The 21410-nt window shown below is 33.7% G+C and overlaps 1 non-coding gene and 1 pseudogene across 1 annotated transcript; both read left to right on the top strand.

The window, feature by feature from the left end:
- Positions 1-13271, top strand: part of LOC138384913 (spermine synthase pseudogene) — a 49282-nt pseudogene extending 36011 nt beyond the window's left edge.
- A 639-nt stretch (positions 13272-13910) lies between these two features.
- LOC138385658 (U2 spliceosomal RNA) lies at positions 13911-14105 on the top strand. The gene has a single exon (XR_011233868.1). It is a non-coding gene; the product is annotated as a U2 spliceosomal RNA (small nuclear RNA).
- The last annotated feature ends 7305 nt before the right edge of the window (positions 14106-21410 follow it).

Here is a 21410-nt window from a genome sequence, read left to right as displayed (position 1 = left end):
AGATTTAGATTCCAGTTCAAAGAGTATGTCATCTTTTGATACATGTTGCTTTCTGGAAATGTTGTACCAGCTTACTCCCACATGCTATATATGATGTCCATTTTCCAACACCCTCGCCCACACTAGGCCTGGTTAATGGCACATTTTAAAACTATTTTATGGCATGATACTTATGTGTAGGAAGAAAACTCTACTATTAAGTGTTAATGTTGAGATTATTCCCTGCTTTAGTAAAACAATGAAGTAAGTTATTCACTGCTTGGTAACAAATAGATTTAGTGAATATTAATGATTAACAGTAGATTATATTAATGATGAGAATATTAACAACTATGGTAGGTTACCGTAAGTGTTTGTTCTCTCAACATATTCTTGGATGATAGTTTCCAACAGCATCAGAAACTTCAGTTTTAATGACTTGAATGACATTTATTAACTTTCCCATTATTAGCACAAAATAAACCAGCATCATTTTATAGCCAAAAAAATAATTAATGTGCATCACAATTCCTCTTTTATGAGTCATCAAATATAACCTACCTGTGACAAGTTTCATGAGCCATTAGAAGGGATTTTCCATCCTCTGCAGTGGATCGCTGACAAAAAAAAAAAAAAGTGTACAAATTAGTTTTATTTTCCCAGAAAAGGGATTATATTTAAGGTGGACTGTATTTGAGTCATATGAAAAATCTGTCTTTGCTTCCCTTTCACACATATGGACTCATTTCCATGATTGAAAGGCAAGCCATATATTTTACCTCAAACTTTAAAAAGTGAAAGAAAAAACCCACCCCACACATTATGCCAAGTGTAGTTATTAAGTGTTTATCAGTTGTGCAAGGGCAGTTAAAGAGTGAAATACTCTGTATAGTACATAGACAAAACTCTAACCCCATCTCAGCATCCCTACATGTGCACAGATGTTGCATATTCGGCTTCAGGTTCACGTATGCAAAGGTACATTGGTGGCAACATGCCCTTTGCCTAATTTGGCTTTGAGTCACTGCCGTGAGATTATCAACATTTTACAACAAAATGATTCTATTTTAAGAATTCTAAATAGCACTTTATTTTGTTTAAGATTCCGTTTATAGTGGCAGTTGGAACAGTTTTGCCTCAACTGTTAATTTAAGAAAAGTTAAAATCTTCAAACAGTACAACAATGCCAAGAAAAAGAATTCAAAGTACGAAGCTAAATGGAAGTTCTACCTCCCTGAACCAGCATCATTTCTTATATGTTGCTCACATTAATTCTGATTAGAATCTAGTTTGGGATTGCTTAAACCTGGAAAAATGAATGATGTGTGTATTATTTCTGGAAATTTCCTTCTTTCCTTTTATTCTTTTTTACCGTAAGAATTAAATATTTAGAGTTTTCCTTTTTTTCTAAAATGGTGTTTCAAAATTTCAGGTTGCACAAGATATATCCAGACCCGTACATTTATGTTGGCAGAACTTTGAGCTAGAATAACACCTAAATCCTATAATCCAGGAGCCCTCCCCAGGGAAAAATCAGGTAAGTTTCCTCTTGGACATTTCTCCCTTTCACAATTAGTTCATAGTAAATACTTTAGAACCTACTGACAATGACTGAGGCTGATGTGAAATAACAACATAATATATCACACATATCATTGTTGTGCAATGTGAGCATTAACTGTCTACTTATTCGGACAATCGGGCAGATAGGTGGATGCAGCCAACCATCAGGATCATTATAGGAATCAATATCATTCCAAGCAACCCTTAGAGTAGAAAGACCATTGGACCTAAATTAAAACAAACAAACAAAAAAAGTCTTGGATTCAATTCCAGAATTTACTAACTGTGCAATACTCGGCTAATTCCTGAGCCCGTCATAAAGGATGCACAATAATTATTTCTTAAATGGGTGACCAATTCCTAGTAATTCAAGAATTGACAAAATTTTCATTCTATTCTACTGCAGATGAATGACCAAAAGATAATTTTATTCTTTCTCAAGTATTGGCATGATATTTTTCTTTTTTTTTTTAAAAAAAAAGAAACTTTAAATGTGGATGCCTATCTACTGAATGCTTCAGAAATTTCATGCCTGATATTAAATTGTTTTCCCATCACTTCATTTATGCCAAACTACTAAAGAAGAACCAAAAGGAAAATAATTGGACCTGATTTTTACTATATGAACCCACACATTTTGCTTTCTGCTTCCTAATTAAGTGCCTAAGCAGTGAATGTCTTTATGATCCTTTATTCCTCGAGAGATGCCATAACATTAAGTATAGTTAGTGTACCTTACATCCTCCTATACGTGAAGACATGGAGCAGTTTCTGGAAACATGTGACCTTACTTAGGCTAGAGGAAGCATGTGGTGTTGAAAACTTACATTTGCACATACTTTTCATTGTGATATCCCTCCAAAGCGTATCTAAGCAGACGTATCTTTCAAGTCTATGGCAAGTCACCTACATCAGCTCTCTCAAAACCCATTTCAAACCATTTTACCTTTCCTCCTTCTATTTTATCATCCCAAGTTTCCCCAAACCCAAGGTGACTCAGCTATCATCAATAAAGTGTAGGTGTAAGATTGCTGGGCAACCTTTTCCTTTTTCTCCATTCCTGTAACTTGGACTAAATTGCTGAAGAAAGAGCAGCCATCTTTTAGCCAAGAGGACAAAAACACACCATAAGGACAGCAGGAATTGAGTTAGCCAGAGTTCTTGATGGTGTTATTGCGGTATGTACATTCCTCAGTTGTTTTCTGATGACAAACATAAAGCCTTTACTTCTTTAAATCACTAAAGAAGAGATTTCTGTGCTTGCATTGGAATGCATCATAGCCTGAGGTCTGACATCAAGTACCCCCTGAGATGACTTCTTTGATGTCCAAAGTCAGATACAGACACTTTTATTGTCTTCTGTTCCCACGTAACGTTTTGCATATCGCTTTTCCATGAAAACAAAAATGTTGGCATGGAAGTATAAACCAAAAGTGTACAAATTAAAGGATATAGCTTGATGGAGCTATTACTAATACAAAGTGAACACAGACCAAGTGAAGAAATAGAATATTCTGAAACCCTGAATGCCCTCTTGTGCAGCTCATAGTCACTACCCTTCCTTTTCCCCAAAAGTAACAACTTCAGCCACCAGTCTTTCCTGTTTTTTGAATTTATATAAATATTATCACACAGTATGTATTCTTTTATGTCTGGAGTCTTTACAAAAGTAATATATTTGCTCAATTTATCCTGTCGGCTTTGTGTAGCAGTAGTTTATTAATTTTACTTGTTGTTTCATATTCTATTGTATAAATATACCACAATTTATTTATCCAATTTACTGCTGATTGATATTGGACTGTTTCCAGACCTTGGTAATTAAGAATAATACTTCTATAAACACCCTCATGCATGGCTCTTAGTGCACATACGTACAGGTTTCTGTTAGGTTTATACATAGGAGTGGAATTACTGAGTCACAGAGTATGCGTTTGTTTAACAGTATTATCAAACACTTTTACAAAGTGCTTATACAAATCAGGCTCCTACCAGCAGTGTGTGAGAATTCCAGCAGCTCTGCATGTAGAACAGTATTTGGTATTTTAGCCAATTTTATTTTAGCCATTCTTATGGGTACAAAGTAAGATTTCACTGCTGCTTAACTTTGTATTTTCCTGGTAATGAAAAGAGGCAAAATAATTCATATGCATATTGGCAATTTGGATAGCCTATTTTGTGAAGTTATTGCTGAAGTCTTTTTCACATTTAAAAATTTTTAAATTGATCTGTCTTCCTTTTTTCTTATTGATCTGGGGAAGTCATTACATAGTCTAGATATAAACACTTTTCAGTTATATGTAATATAAATAATTTCTCCCACTCTGTGGCCTACTTTTTCACTTTCTTAATGGTGATTTTCTTTTTAATGTAGTCCATTTAATGCTTCTTTATGGTTATTAAAGTGTTTATATTCTACTTAATATTTTTTCTACTTCCAGATCTTATCTTCTGGTAGCCCTATTGTTTAGTCTTTTATATTTAGATTGCAACACCCCTGAATTGATGTTCATGTATGCTGTGAGGTGAAGTCATGATTCATTTTCTGAATTATGAATATCCATATAGCATTGTTTCTTTCTTAATGGCACAATACGTGGCATCTTAGATTGAATGAAATATGGCAATATTCTAAATTAACCATGTTATTTGCAATGACAGAATACAGCCTAGCATATTAAAATTAATAAAATATTTGTGATAGAGATCATAGAAGCTGATAGCTTTTAAAAAGCAAAGATGATTTAACTTTTAAAATAGAAGAGGATAAGAAATGACTTCAAAGAGTTACAATAATGTAATAAATTAGATATATTAACATAAATTTATGAGTTTCAATAAATGTTACCAGCCCTATGATCTAATCTAACATACACTCCTAGAACACAAAATGTTGGTCCCTAATACTGTTTTTCACTGACATTAGTGGAGTCCATGTTTTGCATAGAGAAAATCAAGTTGCACCTGGAATATCTTGATGGTAGATGACAAGCCTGCTTTTAAAGATATCTAATAATGTTAAAGAGAACTACAGTCCCAAGTAAAAGGATAAAAACAAAAATAATAATTAGAGTTTACTGGAGAGAGTTGAGCCTTTGAACTGCCATGGGCCCATGATATTACTCAAAAGACAAATTATATAAATTATGCTAATGTAAAGTCATAAGAGTTGTAAATATTTTAATGTCCTAAATTGATAAACTCAAGTTATTTGAATACTATCTTGAAGTTTTTATAGGTGCCTAAGTTGACTATCACAAATGTTAACTTATATTATACATATTGTATATTATATGATAACATATAAATGTTAACATACATATTCAGAATTATCCTAAATATGTTTATATTTTTGTCAATGGTGGCCAAAACTTCCTTAAAATAAATTGGTTTCCCAGCAATTTAACAGACTAGAAAGAAAAAAAAAGACAAGGAAAAATCTTTCTGAACATTATGTAAAGCAGAGGTTTTCAAAAATGTAGTTCCCCAACTAGAAGCATCAGCATTACCTAAGAATTTGTTAAAAACGCAAATTCTCAGCCCTTTCCTAGACTTTCTGAAGCAGCACCTTTGGAGGTAACATTCAGCAATTTGTATTTTTCAAACTCCCCCGGTGCTTCCAATATGTATTACTATTTGAGAACTACTGATCTAATAGAACTATTTAAATTACTGTATCTGTCTGAGCTTTAAAGCTAAATTTTGTTGGATATTTAACACTGACCCCCATATCTAACAGAAGGACTTGACTAATTATAGACCAAATAAAGAATCTATATTTGCTCTGTACTACTAAATTAGGGCCAGTCATTGAGACCCCACTATAGATGCCAAAATGCTAAAGCAGGAATTTGAATCTAGATATGTCTGAATATAAGACTGAACTCCATATTATACCATTCTTTTTCTTTCTTAAAAGTTATAACTTTCTACAAAGAAAATATAAAAGAAAGTAGTATGCATGATATCGCTAATTTTCATATATATGAAGAAGAGATATAAAGAAACTGAGATGCACCAAGGTTAAATATATTGTCCAAAGCCACATGGCAAGCAAGGGCGGAATCAGGATTCACAACTCTAAGTCTTCCTGGATTCATAGCCCATTTTCTTTCCACCAGTACACTTGTTCTTGAATATCATATACTTCTAATATGTATACCACATGTGTCCAACAAAAGTTTATTAGGTGAATGGTGAGTGAAAGAATGACCTGAATTTCCTTGTCACTGCATTTTCAGTGGTTGCTACTAAGAGCAAGCATGCTCTCAGAGAACAGTTTCCAGATAGCTTCCAGAAGCTGAGAATATACTCAGACCAACATGATGGTCCACTTAACAGAGAAGGCAAGTAAAATGTTGCCGTCATTGACAAGAATGGTGTCGTTAAAATGTTTGGATCCTTACGAGAGAAACATTTCAGTCACTCTATAATCTCAGGCTGTGTGTTTCTTCAGTGCTCCTCGAAAACACTTAAAACACAGAAGATGTTGTAATAAAAGAATGTTTATAACTTTTCCAATGAAAAATCTGAATTTTAACACCTTACAAAGTATATTATACTACTGTGAAGGGTTCATGGTGCATTTCATTTAACTTACCTTCCAGATAACTCAATTTAATTTTAAAATCATTTTAAAATTACATGAAATGACATAAGGAGATGAATGCAATAGTTGCTAATGTTTCTTGGAGGAGTCATGGGGCAAGGGAGAGAAAGAAACAGATTAAAACGCTGCAGACATTTGTTATTTGAATAGCAGCAGGAATGGAAAACACATAGGGGTAACATTCTAAAGCTGTGTGTGGGAGGCACTTGCACAAAATATTTTGTCAACAGGATTTCTGCGTACACCTCTCACACACTGCTTAGGAAATTTACCCCAGAATAGAGATTCTCAACTTTTGTTTTTTCCTTTGCAAGCTGTCTAGCCTATGTAATTAATGCCTGCTAGCAAAATAGTATTCAGGTGCTGACAAAATTGATAGGTCCCTAGCCTTTGCCATGGAGGGACAGAGCTAGGCATTTTCATTTCACTCACCTGCAGTTGTGAAAAATCATCTCTCTCATCTGCATCCTAGAGTAATCTCCACCACTAGTCTCGTTTCTCTGCCAGCTCTAAATGACATTTCCCCTCTATTTTGCTGGTACATATTCACTCTCTCCAAGCATATTTATTAATATTTAATCAAATGCATGCTAAAATCTTGAACCTCTATTCATGGTAATAATAAAAAATTATGTTAAAGTTCTCTAAAAGAGCACATTGTGAGGCTGAATCTGTTGTGAGATGCTAGTAGTCACTGATTCTCTCTTTATTTATTTATAAGTATGTTACCTGAATGTCCCAAGGCATTACTATGTGTACTTTTCAGATTCTGCTAACATTGGGGCCCAAATGTGCAGATTGATTAACTCAAATCTCATTATATAAGAATCAAAGCTTCTGGGCCATGTACACCCAAACCCTCCTGGCAAAGTCTGTTTCAATTATTTCAGGGCATATGCAGAAAGTATCTCACCTGTCCTCCAGAAAAACTGTACCTACGATGCCATACCACTGGGTATGATCTCTACACTCAAGGGGGCACTTTGGCTTTTAAACTTCTGATGGTACCTCCATAAAATTGCAGAATGCTGCCTGGGGTGTCTCCTCTAATACAGGGAAAGGTACAAAATCCTTGTACAGCATTATTCTTTCCTTCCATCTTTACTAAAACTTTCAGGTAACCCAATCCTTCACCAAAATGGGGATAATAATACTTCCCGATCTCTGTCATAGACTGTCTCTGAGATTCCAAATCAGCACTGCTTCCCCCAAATCTCATAATAAGCCTTTGCATATAACTCCTTCATCTTCTATATCCAACTTATATTTTTCTCATCATCCAAATTTAGGATCTTTAGTCAATATGGGAAGAAAATGACTTCCGTTATTCCAGGCCCTCATTAACAAAATTTTTCTTCAAAAGTCATTTCCATTGCACACAAAAATAGACTTGAGATATGGTTTATCAAATTATTTAACATCCAAACTAAGACATTTTTAAGTGAAAAAGATAAGTATTTTGGGACCATTGGCATAAACCAGAATTAACCCGGGCAAACAAGAATAGATGGTCACCCTACCTCTGCATTGCTGACTGTTTCCAATCTCAGCTTAACCTAGACAGGGATGACACCCTGATACAAATATATTAATTTGTTACGGCAATGGCATTTGTTGACTATGCATACTATCATAACCTCTAGGTTAGAAGATAAATGAGCAATTTATTGCTTCTATTTTGATAGACTATATAATCTAGTAGAGGAATACAGAATTTTTTTAAAAAAGCAATAAGAGCTACTTATGATAATAAATGGATAAGGTAATACTAAATGGTTATATAGTGCAAGTGCTATGGGAACACAGACAAGAAGTTAACTTATTGGCCAATGTTTATAAATTGTGTGTATGTGTGCACTTTCTTAGGGTGGGGGGTTGGTGCTTGGCTGATTGCTGAAAAGAAATAAGGATCTAAGGGTTAGAGGCTTTAAGAAAAAATTAGGAATTTTTACAATTTAGACATGGCTGGAGAAAAGAGTAAATACAGAATAGCAATTCCACTGCTGGGTGTATATCCAAAGGAGAGGAAATCAGTATACTGAAAAGATATCAATACTTCCATGTTTACTGTACCACTGTATCTGTGAAACTACAATAGTCAAGATCATGTAGTATCAAAAAGATAAACATATGGATAATGAAACATAAGAGAAAAACCAGACAAGACAAATATATTCGATCAGTTGAATTTGAAGAATATGCTAAAATAATTCAATGGAGAGAGGATTACCTTTTCAACAAATTATGCTTGAATGATTAGGTATCCTATATAAAAGTGACTCAATCCATTTAGTGTTTCTAAAACTAAATCGTAGATCTCAATATAAAATCTAAATCTATAAAAGATCTAGGAAAAAAAATCATTGTGACATTGCCTAAAGCAAAGATTTCTTATATATGATAGAAAAAAAACTAAAAAATATTGATAAATGGCACTTAAACATATTTAATACTCTCATTCTTTGAAAGATAGTCAAAATAAAAAGACAAACCACAGACTGTAACAAAAAAATTTGCAAAATTCATATCTGATAAAAAAAAACTTTTATCAGGTATATGTAAAGAAGTCCTACAACTCAACTAGGATGAAACTAATTAACTAAGAAATGAGCAAAGATGTGGATAGATGTATCACCTAAGAAGGTACACACATGGCAAATAAGCACAAAAGGCTAAATGCCATTAAAGAAATGAAAATTAAATCCACAGTATGATACTGCTATCTAATTGAATGGTTATAGTAGGAAAAAAAAATCTGACATTAACAGATACTGAAATGGATATAAAGCAACTAGAACTCTGACAAAGTACTAGTGGGAATGCAAAATGATACAACCACTTTGGTACACAGTTTGGCAGTTTCTTATAAAGTTAAATATAGAATTTCCATACAATCCAGCAATCCTGCCCCTGGTGTTTATAGAAGATAAATGAAAGCATATGTTTATCCAATATCTGTACCTCAATATTTACAGCAGATTTACAACCATCTACCTCTAGGAACAGCCAAATATTCAACTACTGAATGGATTAAAAAATTATGGTGGTACATCCTTTACAACAGAATACCATCTATCAATGATGAGGGTTGAACTACATATACATGCAGCAACATGGTTGAATCTCAAATACATTACACTATTTGCAAGGAGCCAAAGACCACATATCTGAGATTAAATTCATATGACATCCTAGAACAGACAAAACTACAGATACAAAAATCAAATCACAGGTTGACAGTGGATAGGGTTGGAGGAATAGATTGATTCTAATAAATCATTAGAGAAATGTTCACGGTTATAGGGATATTCTACATCTTGGTTAAGATGTTGGTTACATGGCAGTATATGTTTATCAAATTCATAAACTAAGCATATTTAATGGATAAATATGTATCTATTTTAATGAAATTATATTTTAATAAACCTGATTTTTTTCAAAATCTTTTTTAAAAATCTCTCTAATAGCTCTTACTTTATTTCTGCTGATTGTAAGAGGAAAGGATAATATTAGCTTCATCTCTCAATCCTCATAAACTTTAAGAAAAATTTAATGCTAAACACTTAGAAAATACTGTCTGGCTATTGCTATTTGCTTCTCTAAGTATTGTACAATTGGGCATATCAAGACAAAATTTACTTTATTGGAAATATAAAATAGCAAACTCAAAAAGAAAAAAAAAAAGATGTTCCAGGAAGCTTCTCAAGAGAAAGATTCACACACTAGTTTTACGTGAACATGGGTGGGAGCATCTAAGATCAAGAAGTTAGCACTGAGGTAGCATCCCAACATAGCACAAAGCTTAGCCTTACAACAGAGGAGAGTATGAATATAAGCCACAAGACATTTCTCTCTGAATAAAGGAAAGGTGATTCACAACTTGAAAGTGTCTATTTACTGTGAGTCTTAGCCAAAATTTCAAGGGTCATGTTGATAATAAAACAAATAATAAAAATTATATTAAAATGATTAATAAAAATTAAATCTATCTTCTAGATCTAGAATTTATTTCTATCTCCCCCAAATTTTAATGTCTAGAGTGTGAAATATATATTATTGCTATCACCATTTTTTCTCTAATTTGATAAAATAATACTGAAAACTATTCAATCATCCATGCTTGTTTTAATTTAACAAATTTGATGAGTATATTCTAGGTAGATTTGTCCAGATTATCAGTGAAGCTGCTCTGGACTATGATGTTAGAGTTAATTTTCAAGAGACCTTCCTTTGTGACATTCTACAAAATGTTTTTTACCTGTAAGAGTTACTAACATCAGTATCTCTCTGAAGAAATTTTTGTGTTACAACATCATTAGGACTTTTTTGGTTTTTTGCAAGAAAGGCATAATCTCTCATGGAGTCAACCATTGTAAGAGCAGCGTCCATATGGATATCAACTTACTACAAGTTTAAATTTTTGTTTCCCTGCATGAACACAAAATATTATATTTATGCTGACAATGCTTGTGCGCAACTCTTTGCAGCAGAAAAACCTTTTTCTTAAATATCACTATCACTTAGAAATCTTACATCATGACATTTATTGGTAAAATCTGTTGACTCATCAATCTGGAGAGAAACTGTTCCTTTTCATGTATTACAAAAAAACCTCTTCAGCCTGATGTGACATGTCATCAATACGTCAGCTTACGGTACTGAGAGTAGAATCTTCAATTTCTCATACTGCATCTTGTCCGAACATTTTTGCTCACTATAATTTTATGTGCTGACATTATTATAACAGTTTTTCAACAGCTGGGTAACTTTTCCTTTTCTGGCCACTAAATAACTTATTTCCTGAAGCTTTTGACTGACATGACTTTTAAAAATAAAACTTTGTTCTGTTTTGAGAACACAATAGCCATTTAAAGTATTCACTAGCTTTACCTGTCAAATGGTTGTGAGTTATATATTAGTGACATAAAAAATTTTTGTTGGAGTCTTTGCTGCATTTGTCAGCTGTGATTCTTCATAATTATTCTACCAGAATTGCCATCAACCAAAAATCTTTTTCTTCCATTTTTTAAATGATTTTCAAATATCATTGTGCTGGATAGCCAGATGTGATTTTAATACACAAAGGTTAATATAAAATAGAAGGGCATAATAAAAAACTAAATGATAAAATTATTTTTAAGAAAATTCACAATACAATTCAATTCTAATTCACACAATTCTCATTTTGCCAAGTTCACAACAGCAGAATAACAGAGATGTCGCTAAGTCACAGTGTGTAAAAATTACTTTTTTGTATTGAAAATTTCCCTTTGATATTTGGTTACTCTGGCAGAGCTTGTTCAGTCCTATTAACTAGTCAGCAGCACACAAGGGAAGGTGAAGAGAAGTAATTTTTAGGGGAAAACTGTCCTTGTCACACTGTCCAACTCTCTTCCCAATAAGGTCATCGATAATCCGTGGCCTCCACTATCTTGTGTCAGAAACTGAGAATGAATTCAACCAAATGAGATGACCCATCCTCTGTGTGCTGCATTAAAAGGCTGAAAGACCTATCGTAGAAATTCTAATGGTGAATGCTCAGTCAATATTCACTACTGGCAGAGTTAGCTTCGAAAATCACTCGAAACTTAATAATTAGTTTTCTAATCATGATTTCTCATGGAACCTTTAAAAACTTTTTGTAAAACTTCAATTGAGAAACTGTTGCACAACCACTGAAATAAAATCCATATACTACTGCTTTGGCGTTAAATAAAATTTTTGAAATACATTCTAAAACTTAGATGTCTATACAAATAGGATGTTAATATATGATAAATATGAAGTATAATCCAGTGAATAAAATATAGACTATTTAATGAAAGGTTCTGGCAAAACTGGCTAACAATCTGAAAGGAAAGAATAACCTCTACTATCCTAAATAAGATTCTGAAATAGGCCTCCCCCTGGCTCAGAGCACTCCCTGCCGGCGCAGCCTGACAGCCGCGCAGCCCCCCAGTCTCCCGCGGTCGCCACCCCTAGGCATGGCACAGGGCCTCGCCTCACTGTGGCAGCAGCACAGCACAGCACGCTCCACTTCATGCTCGGTGCCAAAGCTGATGGCGACACCATTCTAAAAGGCCTCCAGCCCATTTCCCAGGAGCAGGGGATGGCGGAGTCGGTGCATACCTGGCAGGACCACGGCTACTTAGCAACCTACACAAACAAAAACGGCAAGCTTTGCCAATTTGAGAATTTATCCACCTGGACTGGTGTTGCTGGACCTTCAGAGTTACGACAGCGATGCACAGAGCAAGGAAGAAATTGACAGTCTCTTGAACAAAGTTGAAGAAAGAATGCAAGAACTGAACCAGGACAGTACTGGGCGGGTGAAGCGATTATCACCCATAGTTCCAGGAGAAGCCATGGACAGGTACTGGCCCACCGCTGATGGCCGCCTGGTTGGATACGACATAGATGAAGTGATGTATGAGGAAGATTCACCTTAACAGAACATTAAAATTCCACACTCGAAGCAATTTGGAAATATTCTCATCCTCAGTGGGGATGTTAATTTGGCAGAGAGGGACTTGGCGTATACCCGGGCCATCCTGGGCAGTGGCAAAGAAGATTACGCTGGCAAAGACGTACTGATTCTGGGAGGTGCAGATGGGGGCATGTTATGTCAAACAGTCAAACTGAAACCAAAGATGGTCACTATGGTAGAGACTGGCCAAATGGTGATGGATGGATGTAAGAAACACATGCGAAAAACGTGCGGTGATGTCTTAGCCAATCTTAGAGGAGACTGCTATCAGGTTCTAATAGACTGTATTCCAGTACTGGAGAGGTAGGTAAGCCAAAGAAGGGAGAGAGTTTGATGATGGGATTAACGATTTGAGGCTGTCCCAATCTCCACGTCTCCAGAAGAAGATTCCACATGGGAGTTTCTCAGACTGATTCTTGACCTCTCAATGAAAGTATTGAAACAGGATGGGAAATAGTTCACACAGGGGAACTGTGTCAATCTGACAGAAGCCCTGTCGCTCTATGAAGAACAGCTCGGGCGCCTGTATTGTCCTGTGGAATTCTCCAAGGAGATCGTTTGCGTCCCTTCATACTTGGAATTCTGGGTATTTTACACTGTGTGGAAGAAAGCTAAGCCTTGAAGATGAATATCCCCAATCATCTGTGCTGCAAATAACCTTCCTGACCTCCATAATGCTGTACATGACATCGAAATGAGTCAGGAAATTGTGAATTCCTTAAAGTTTAATTATTATTTTTAATTTAAAAAAGCAAATGGCAAATGTATATTTTGATGAGCTAGGGTGTTATTTTTGTTGAAAGTCAGCTGAAGGACAGTTAGACAGCACAGTGAAGACTGCTAAATGCACTGACCCCCTAGAATGTGATTTTTGTTTATCTTTCTGTGTGGGCTTTTTTTGTTTTGGTAGACCTTCAGTTTGGATGTTTGGAGGAATGAACATCATTGTTTTGTTCTGGAGAGAAGTTCTTGATGGTGTTTCTTTCCCGCCAAATTGACTTAGATGTTAAAATTTGGTGCTTATAAGAGTTTAGTAATGCTTCAATTAAAACCACAAAAGAGACAAAAAAAAAAAGATTCTAAAATAAATTTCATATCAATGAAATGTTTAACAACAATGAAAACCAAAAGATTTGCAAGGAACTCTAAAAACTATACTGTCTAGGAATCAGAGAGGCTTTCCTATTTCAAATCTGCATAGTGTAAAAGAAAAGATAAATAAATAAATTAAAACTTTTGTATAGAAAAAGATACCATTAAAAAATGAAAAGAATTGCTTCTCAGCCTTTTGGCCAAGATCAAATGTAGTAATTGTTCTTATCAGCATAACATCTGACACTTCCTCTAAGCGAGGACAGTATCTTAAATGGATTTTTGGAGCAGAGAGATGGAGTAAGAGCCTGTGTGCTCCATGTACTTCATGCATCGACCTGGTATGGTAGTACCCCCAGGAACAGTGGAACTCCTCAGGGAATTTCAAAAAAAAGCTAAAAGAAAAGTAATTATTCTAAAATATATAAATCCGATGATAAAGAATGAGTTAATTTGCATAATATACAATAGCTCTTATAAGGTAAATATAGTAATCCCTCAGTATCCATGGGCTTCAGGATCCCCTTGGATATCAAAATTCAGGGATGCTCACGTCCCTTATATCAAGTGTTGTAGTATTTGCATATAATCTATGCATATCTTCCCATATACGTTAAATCATCTCTCGATTACTTATAATACCTAATACAATGGAAATGCTATGTAAATAGTTGTTATACTGTATTTTTTCTTATTTGTATTGTTATTATTTTTCCTACATTTTTGATCCATGGTTGATTGAATCTACAGATGTGAAACCTCCCCACATGGAGCACTGACTGTACTATAGAATAAAACAAAGTAATGAAAATATGTGCAGATTATAGGAATAGATAATTCACAAAAAGAGCAAATCCCAATGAACATGTAGAAATGTGTTCAATAACAGTAATAGTCAATGGAATGCATATTTAAGTGACAATTATATGATATCTAAATTCTAAATTCTAGTGTCTAGAGCTCTTTCTGATGGGAAAGAATTTCAGGTATTGTTATTGGAACTGTGAGGTGCCATACCCCCCTTTTGGAAGACAATTTAGTAATATTTATCTAAAAATAACTCTCCTGGTAATCTACCCCATGTAAAGAAAAGAAATCATAGCCAATAAGAGCATATGGCTAAGGATGTTTATTCAGACTTGTTCACAGTGGCCAAGAACTGAGAATCAAAGAGACTGCCTATCAAAAGAGGAATCACCAGCTTGACTGTCGTGTTCCACATCATGCCATGTTACACAGCCATTAAAAAGAATAATTTTAAACTATAGCAGATAACAGTAAGGGATTTCCAAAATGTTTTGAAGGCTGAGAAAAGAAATATACAGAAAAGTAACTGATAACATGGCTTTGCTTTTGTAAATCTAGTATGTAAATGATTATCATTTAACATTAATCAAAAGAGAAAAAAGTGTATATGAGTATTTATGTGTCTGTATCACAATAGGAAAAATAAAGACATGCATACATTATATTCCTAAAATTACTTAACTTAAAGGATGAGATTAAGCATGCTGATAATATGGTCACAAAGGAGAATAGAAAATGTGTCAAAGATAAAAAGAACACGTAGATAAATGAATAAATATTATATTAGTGATATAAAATAAAGTACCGTTAAAGAGCATAAAGAAAGAATAAGAACATGGAAAGAAAAGTAATGGAAAATTATAAAAATCTTAATTCTCCCTAAAATAATTTTCAAGTTGTTTGTAATTCTAATCAAATAGTAGAGTTAACATTGGAAAATAGATAATTTTAAAGCTTATATACATAAAGAAACAAACATGCCATAAAGAGCCAAGAAATTCTGAACAGAAGAGTGATTAGAATACTTGCTTCACTAAAAATTAAAACATGGCATGAAGACACAGTCATAAAAATGTTTGGAATTAGTGTATGAACAAAGGTAGATACATAGGATAAGTGAAAGTCCAGAAATAGACCCAAATACACATGGGAATACAGTAGATATGGTAAATGTAGCATTTCACATCTATGAGTCAAATGAACATTTTTTTTAAAAAATAGTGTTAAAACAATTGTGCAGCCATCTGGAAAAAATAAACTTGGATTCTTATGTTGTCTCTGCTTCCCAAATAATGTCCAGATGCCTCAAATATTTAAATATATAAAATGAAATCATAAAGGATAAAGAAAATATATGGGAGTATTTAAATTATACCTTCATGGTAAGAAATGCTTTATTTAAAAAACACAAAATATTAAAATTATTGATAAATTTGACTTATGAAAATTAAAATCTATGAAGCAAAGAATGTCATTAACTCAATCAAAACAAATTACAAAGTGGGGTAAAATAATTACCACACTAGAATAAAGATCAAATTTTATTATATATCAAGAACATTTGCAAATCAATAGAAAAAGGGGGTAAAGGATATGAATATGAAACTCACAGAAAAAAAATTGAAATTTAAGCATATAAACCAAGGCTCAGAATGAGTCATTTAAGAAATGCCATTAAAATAATTTGGGGTAAAATTTTTTTACCTATTCAAAGCTTTGGTTAGATGTATCAATGAAGTCAACTCTGTGGCAATATAAAAGAATATTCATATTCTTATGAAGTAAACACCAAAGTATTAGAAATAAAAGACTGTGATTTATGTAACTTACCCTTAAAATTATGAGTGTATACACATACTTAAAATTGTATACACACACATATAAATACACATACACAGATACAGAAAGAGAGAATGATAAAATAAAATAAGAAAATGAGGTAAACTGTTAATATCTGGGAAAAGAGTATATAAATATCTTTGTATCATTTTTACATTTGCAACTTATAAGTTTAAAATTATTTTTAAACAAGAAAGTAAAGTTTTGGTTAGAGTGAGAAGCAAGCACTCATATATAATTTGTTGGAGTATAAAATTTGGCAATAACTATCTTATATTAAAATGTACATATCTTTTTATCTAATGATTTCCAGGAAATTTTCCTATGAATGTACTCCTATATACACAAAAAGAAACATGTGCAACAATATTTACTCCAGCATTGCTAAGGGTATAAAAAGACTGGAAACAATGCCTATCAATGGAAGATGGGTTAAGTGAATTACAGCATACACATACAAGGGAATGGAGGGAAGATACTGAAGTATGAGTTAAATATAGATATACAGATACATAAACATGGAATAATATTCATCATATATCACTGAAGAAAAAATAAACTTCCACATACTTGTATAGGCTCACTTATTCATGGAATATCTTCAAATAAATACATATAAACTGGCCATCCTGTTTTGCCTCTAGTGAGGGGAACTGGATAAATGATTACTAAATGTAGGAAGAGACTTACTTTCCAAAGCACACAATTTTGTGCTTTTGGAATATATAATTTATAATAAACAATACAAAAACAGACATCGAATAACGTTTTTAAATACTTTGGTAATATATTTAAACTACAGGTGATATGCTTTGAAAAAAATGAAGGTGATAATGTCCCTCCTCTATAAAACATTTTTAAAGTAGTCACATTTATACTTATACATCAGACATCTCACCACCAATAGTGTATGTTTGGATGCTGACTAGAAGGATGCTTTTAAAAGTTTGGGGAGAATTTTCTTCATCCCTCAGGAAAGGCAGCAAAATGCAAGGCAGTGATCACAGGATTGGCAGTGCTCACCTTTCCAATGCCCCTGTGGCACCAGAACCCTTCTCAATGCCCCTACCTGTTGGCAGTAGTTGGCATGCTTCATGCAATTAGAATGGATTTCAAAATTTGACAGACTTCAGTTTGAATCTAGATGTACAATTTATAAGCTGCATGATATTGAATAAATTAATTCGGCTTCCTCTGTTACTTCTTGTGGAGATTAAAAAACACATTGAAAAATATTTAAAGTATTATAGCATCTTACACATATAGTCAAAAATACATATTATAGTGATGATTATTGATATCTTTGCGATTGTTACTGTTATTGACTGACTAATTCTGGTCTAAAACCTAGCCTTTAGTGAAAAATTCCAATGTTAACTACCTTTTACAACAGTCTTAATGAAGCAATGTGTGAGAACACTGGTAAGTAAGAATTTAAGGTTCTGACCAGAAGTACTAACAGGAGTTGAGTGCAAAGGAACTAATCTATTCAGGGAAACAGGAGAGAATTCATTGAACAACAAATGACAAGTTAGTTTTTCTGTCTTTGTGTCATTTTTAATCAAATTTGAAAATTCAATTGCTAATAGTTTTATGAATGTGTTCAGGGTTAGGGGAATTCATGATTAACAATGTTTTGCATCATGCTATAATTTTACAGGCAAATTAGCCTATCAAAAAATAATCACCCACATCCCACCAGCAGTGTATGAGTGTTCCTGTCTCTCTGCATCCACGCCAACATGTATTGTTTTGGGACTTTTTGATAAAGGCCATTCTCACTGGAGTTAAGTGATATCTCACTGTGGTTTTGATTTGGGGGGCGGAGGGGATGGGTGTATACCTACATAATGAGTGTGATACTCACTGTCTGGGGAATGGACACGCTTGAAGCTCTGACTCGGGGGTGGGGGGGCAAGGGCAATATACATAACCTAAACTTTTGTACCCCCATAATATGCTGAAATAAAAAAAAAATCTTAAAAAAAAATAATCACCATGTTGGCCAAATATCTCAGTTTGCTTAACTACTGAAAAGATTTACCATCACACCCTGAAGGTATTTTGACATTACGTTCCTTGGAGGTGAGTACAATGTGTTGCTTTACTATGTTAGATCTCTTGACATCTAGCAAAAGCAGGCATTTAATAAATATTGGTGAAATAAATGAATGAATCAGGTAGCAAAACTAGAGGATTCACCTTGTGTCTCTGAAGGATAGGGTACAGAAAAATAAGTCTAAAATGGATCAAATATGAAATTCAATCCTCAATGTGTCATTGACTGATTCAGCTACACATGTTCCTGCCTTGAAATTAGGATCAAATTAAAAACTATCCACTATATGGTGAGATGAAACATATGCTGGTGTAAAAGTCAATATTGTAGATCTCATCATTTTGTATTGCTTTGATTTGCTGGGAATCCCAAAGAATAAAGTGCTACATTAAATCATGCAGAAAGTGTCAGTGGATCATACATGCCTGTGTATACCTTCCCCTACATACATAGTCTCTGAGGTGTGAGAATGAAGGAAAGGGGGAGGATCTCAACAAAGAACTGGGATCATCCACATCTCTGAGGATGTTCCTCCGCTTTGGTGCACGTGAAGAATTGAAAGCTGCTCTCATATTCCTGTCTTGTGTTTTCACAATAACACATTATTTGAAACATTTTTCAGGCTTGCAATTCAGCATTCGTTTGTTTAATTATTTACTTTTCTCACTAGAATCCCAAATCCAGGAAGGCAAGGAAGGACTCAGACAAAATAAATATGATTTCATTATGACATCCTCAGTGTTCAGCAGAATGTCTGTCAAAGAATAGATATCTTAATGTATAAATGCATTAAGAAGTGCATTTTTGTTATATTTGTAGATGATAATAGCTGGACTGATCATGTATTTTATATCTGTGAACACATAAATCATACATATGAATATGTATGTCATACATATTATATATTCACAATTATATATTATATATTCACAATACTCTGATTACGGTTAACAATATGGGTATGTAGTTACAAGCAGAGTGTGCTCTCTGAGAAGCTATGAAACACAGATTGAGGAACAGATAGAATGTGGCCTCATTAGCTTCTGCTTGTCCATTCTTTTAACTGATCCAACTGAAAATACATGTGGGAAGAAGATTTTGAGACTTCAAACCATAGGGTTTCTCCAGTTGCCCAGTAGATATTCTTTATAGTCTTTGTATTAAGTAACTTTTGCATTTGGTGCCCCTGCCTCAAAGTAGACCACCATTGCTATCCAGTCTTTTCTTTTAGTCTCATAGATTGAAATCCTTTGACTCACTCAAATCTCACTTTAAAAGCTGAGAGATCTTTACTGGGGGCTTCTCTCTGATCTCTTTTCTTACATTCAATATATTGCATACTAATAACCTAGTTCTATCAATCTACATACAGGGAATTAAATATACTAGTTAAATGAAATTTAAAACTAAAATGAAAAAATGGTAAGAGGACTTAAAAGTGATCTAATTCCACTCTCATTGTTAAAGAGGAAAAAGAGGTCAAGACAGTGACTTGATTGATGTTACAGAGTAAGTTTGCTGCAGAGGTTGTCAAAAACCCCAAATTCTCTGATGCCCAGGGCAGAATCAGTCCACCATAATGAATGGCTTTTTATTCTCTTAATTTCTAATGCTCAATTACCTTAAAGACCAATTTAAAGCAAATATTTGTCATTAACTTAGGCAAATAGCCACATTTCTAGAACATTAATGAGAAAAATCTGGTAAGTTCTGAATTGAGAAACCACTGGTTTGGGGAAACTATTTCACATCTCAGTGTCCAAGATGTTGACTGAGTTTTAAAGTGAATAACCTCCTGGAGCTATTTTTATTTTTCACAGTGTAGGATTTAGTTGGTAACAGCCATTTTATTTGTTTCCCTATGATTGCTACAGTTCAATCAAAAAATGTATAAAATGTCCAAATATTTTAAAGTTAATCTTTTGCTTTCAATAGGAAGATTTGAATGCACAACATATCCTACGCAAATTAATCAACAAAAACCTTTTTCTCTCAGTGCTCACTTTTGCCATAAAGTCACATTGGCAGAAGAGTGGACAGATGGCAATGCAAGAAGATATTGTTTCACTGATTAATTGCCTGGCCTTGAAAAAGCTCTCTCCCCCTTTTAGTGTGGGAGTATCCATAAAGCAGTCATTGCTTTATAAACTTTATTCAATAGTACACTTGGGGTTTAAAAAGATTCATCAGTTTTTGAAATAATCTAAATGCCACAAAATAGGAAGAAAGTTAAATTATAATACATTCACATGATGCAAGGTTTTCATAAAATCCTTACTTACAAATATAATAGTAACAATGAACATAGCAAGCAAAACAAATGGAGTCCACACTACATACCAGTCAATATGGTAAACACTAAAGGAGAATTATAACAGCCCTGTGAGAAAAGCCAATTGATCATCTCTGAAAGAAAAAATAATGCCATACTTAAAAGAAAATGTGTAAAATACAAACAAAAGTTGTTTTGTGGATAGGGGATTATTTTTTTACTGTGTGATATCATTTTGTAAATGTTCTGTATTATAATTATCCACCTTTAATTATCTAAACTAGTTGTTCTCAAAATAGAATTAATTAAATGAGATCTATCAATTTCCATAACATTTTGAGTATATAATAGGAGAAGTCCATAATAACCAAAGTTATAATAGTTGGCACCATTGTGTTTAATTTCTCACTTCTTTTGCATTATATTAATATCTGCAGCAACAATTTCCTTGTGACTGCTCAGAAAAAAATACATATGATTTCCAGAGCATCAAGAAGAATCTCTTGCACCCACCCTACACCTAAAATTACCTTCCATTTTGTTTGTGGAAATGCCTAAAATTTACATTATTATGAAATAAGTTATTTGAAATCCCCTGGAAAAAAATAACTTCTCTATTCCCAAGAAGCTAAACATTTTCCAAGAAGGTAGTTCAGTAGTTCTCAACCTGGATGATTTTCCCCTCCAAGAGACATTTAGCAAT

The sequence above is a fragment of the Eulemur rufifrons genome, chromosome 6 (genome assembly GCF_041146395.1).
Source record: "Eulemur rufifrons isolate Redbay chromosome 6, OSU_ERuf_1, whole genome shotgun sequence".
NCBI classification, from domain to species: domain Eukaryota; kingdom Metazoa; phylum Chordata; class Mammalia; order Primates; family Lemuridae; genus Eulemur; species Eulemur rufifrons.
Note: the sequence above shows the minus strand (reverse complement) of the source record. Positions and strands in the feature narration are given on the sequence as shown.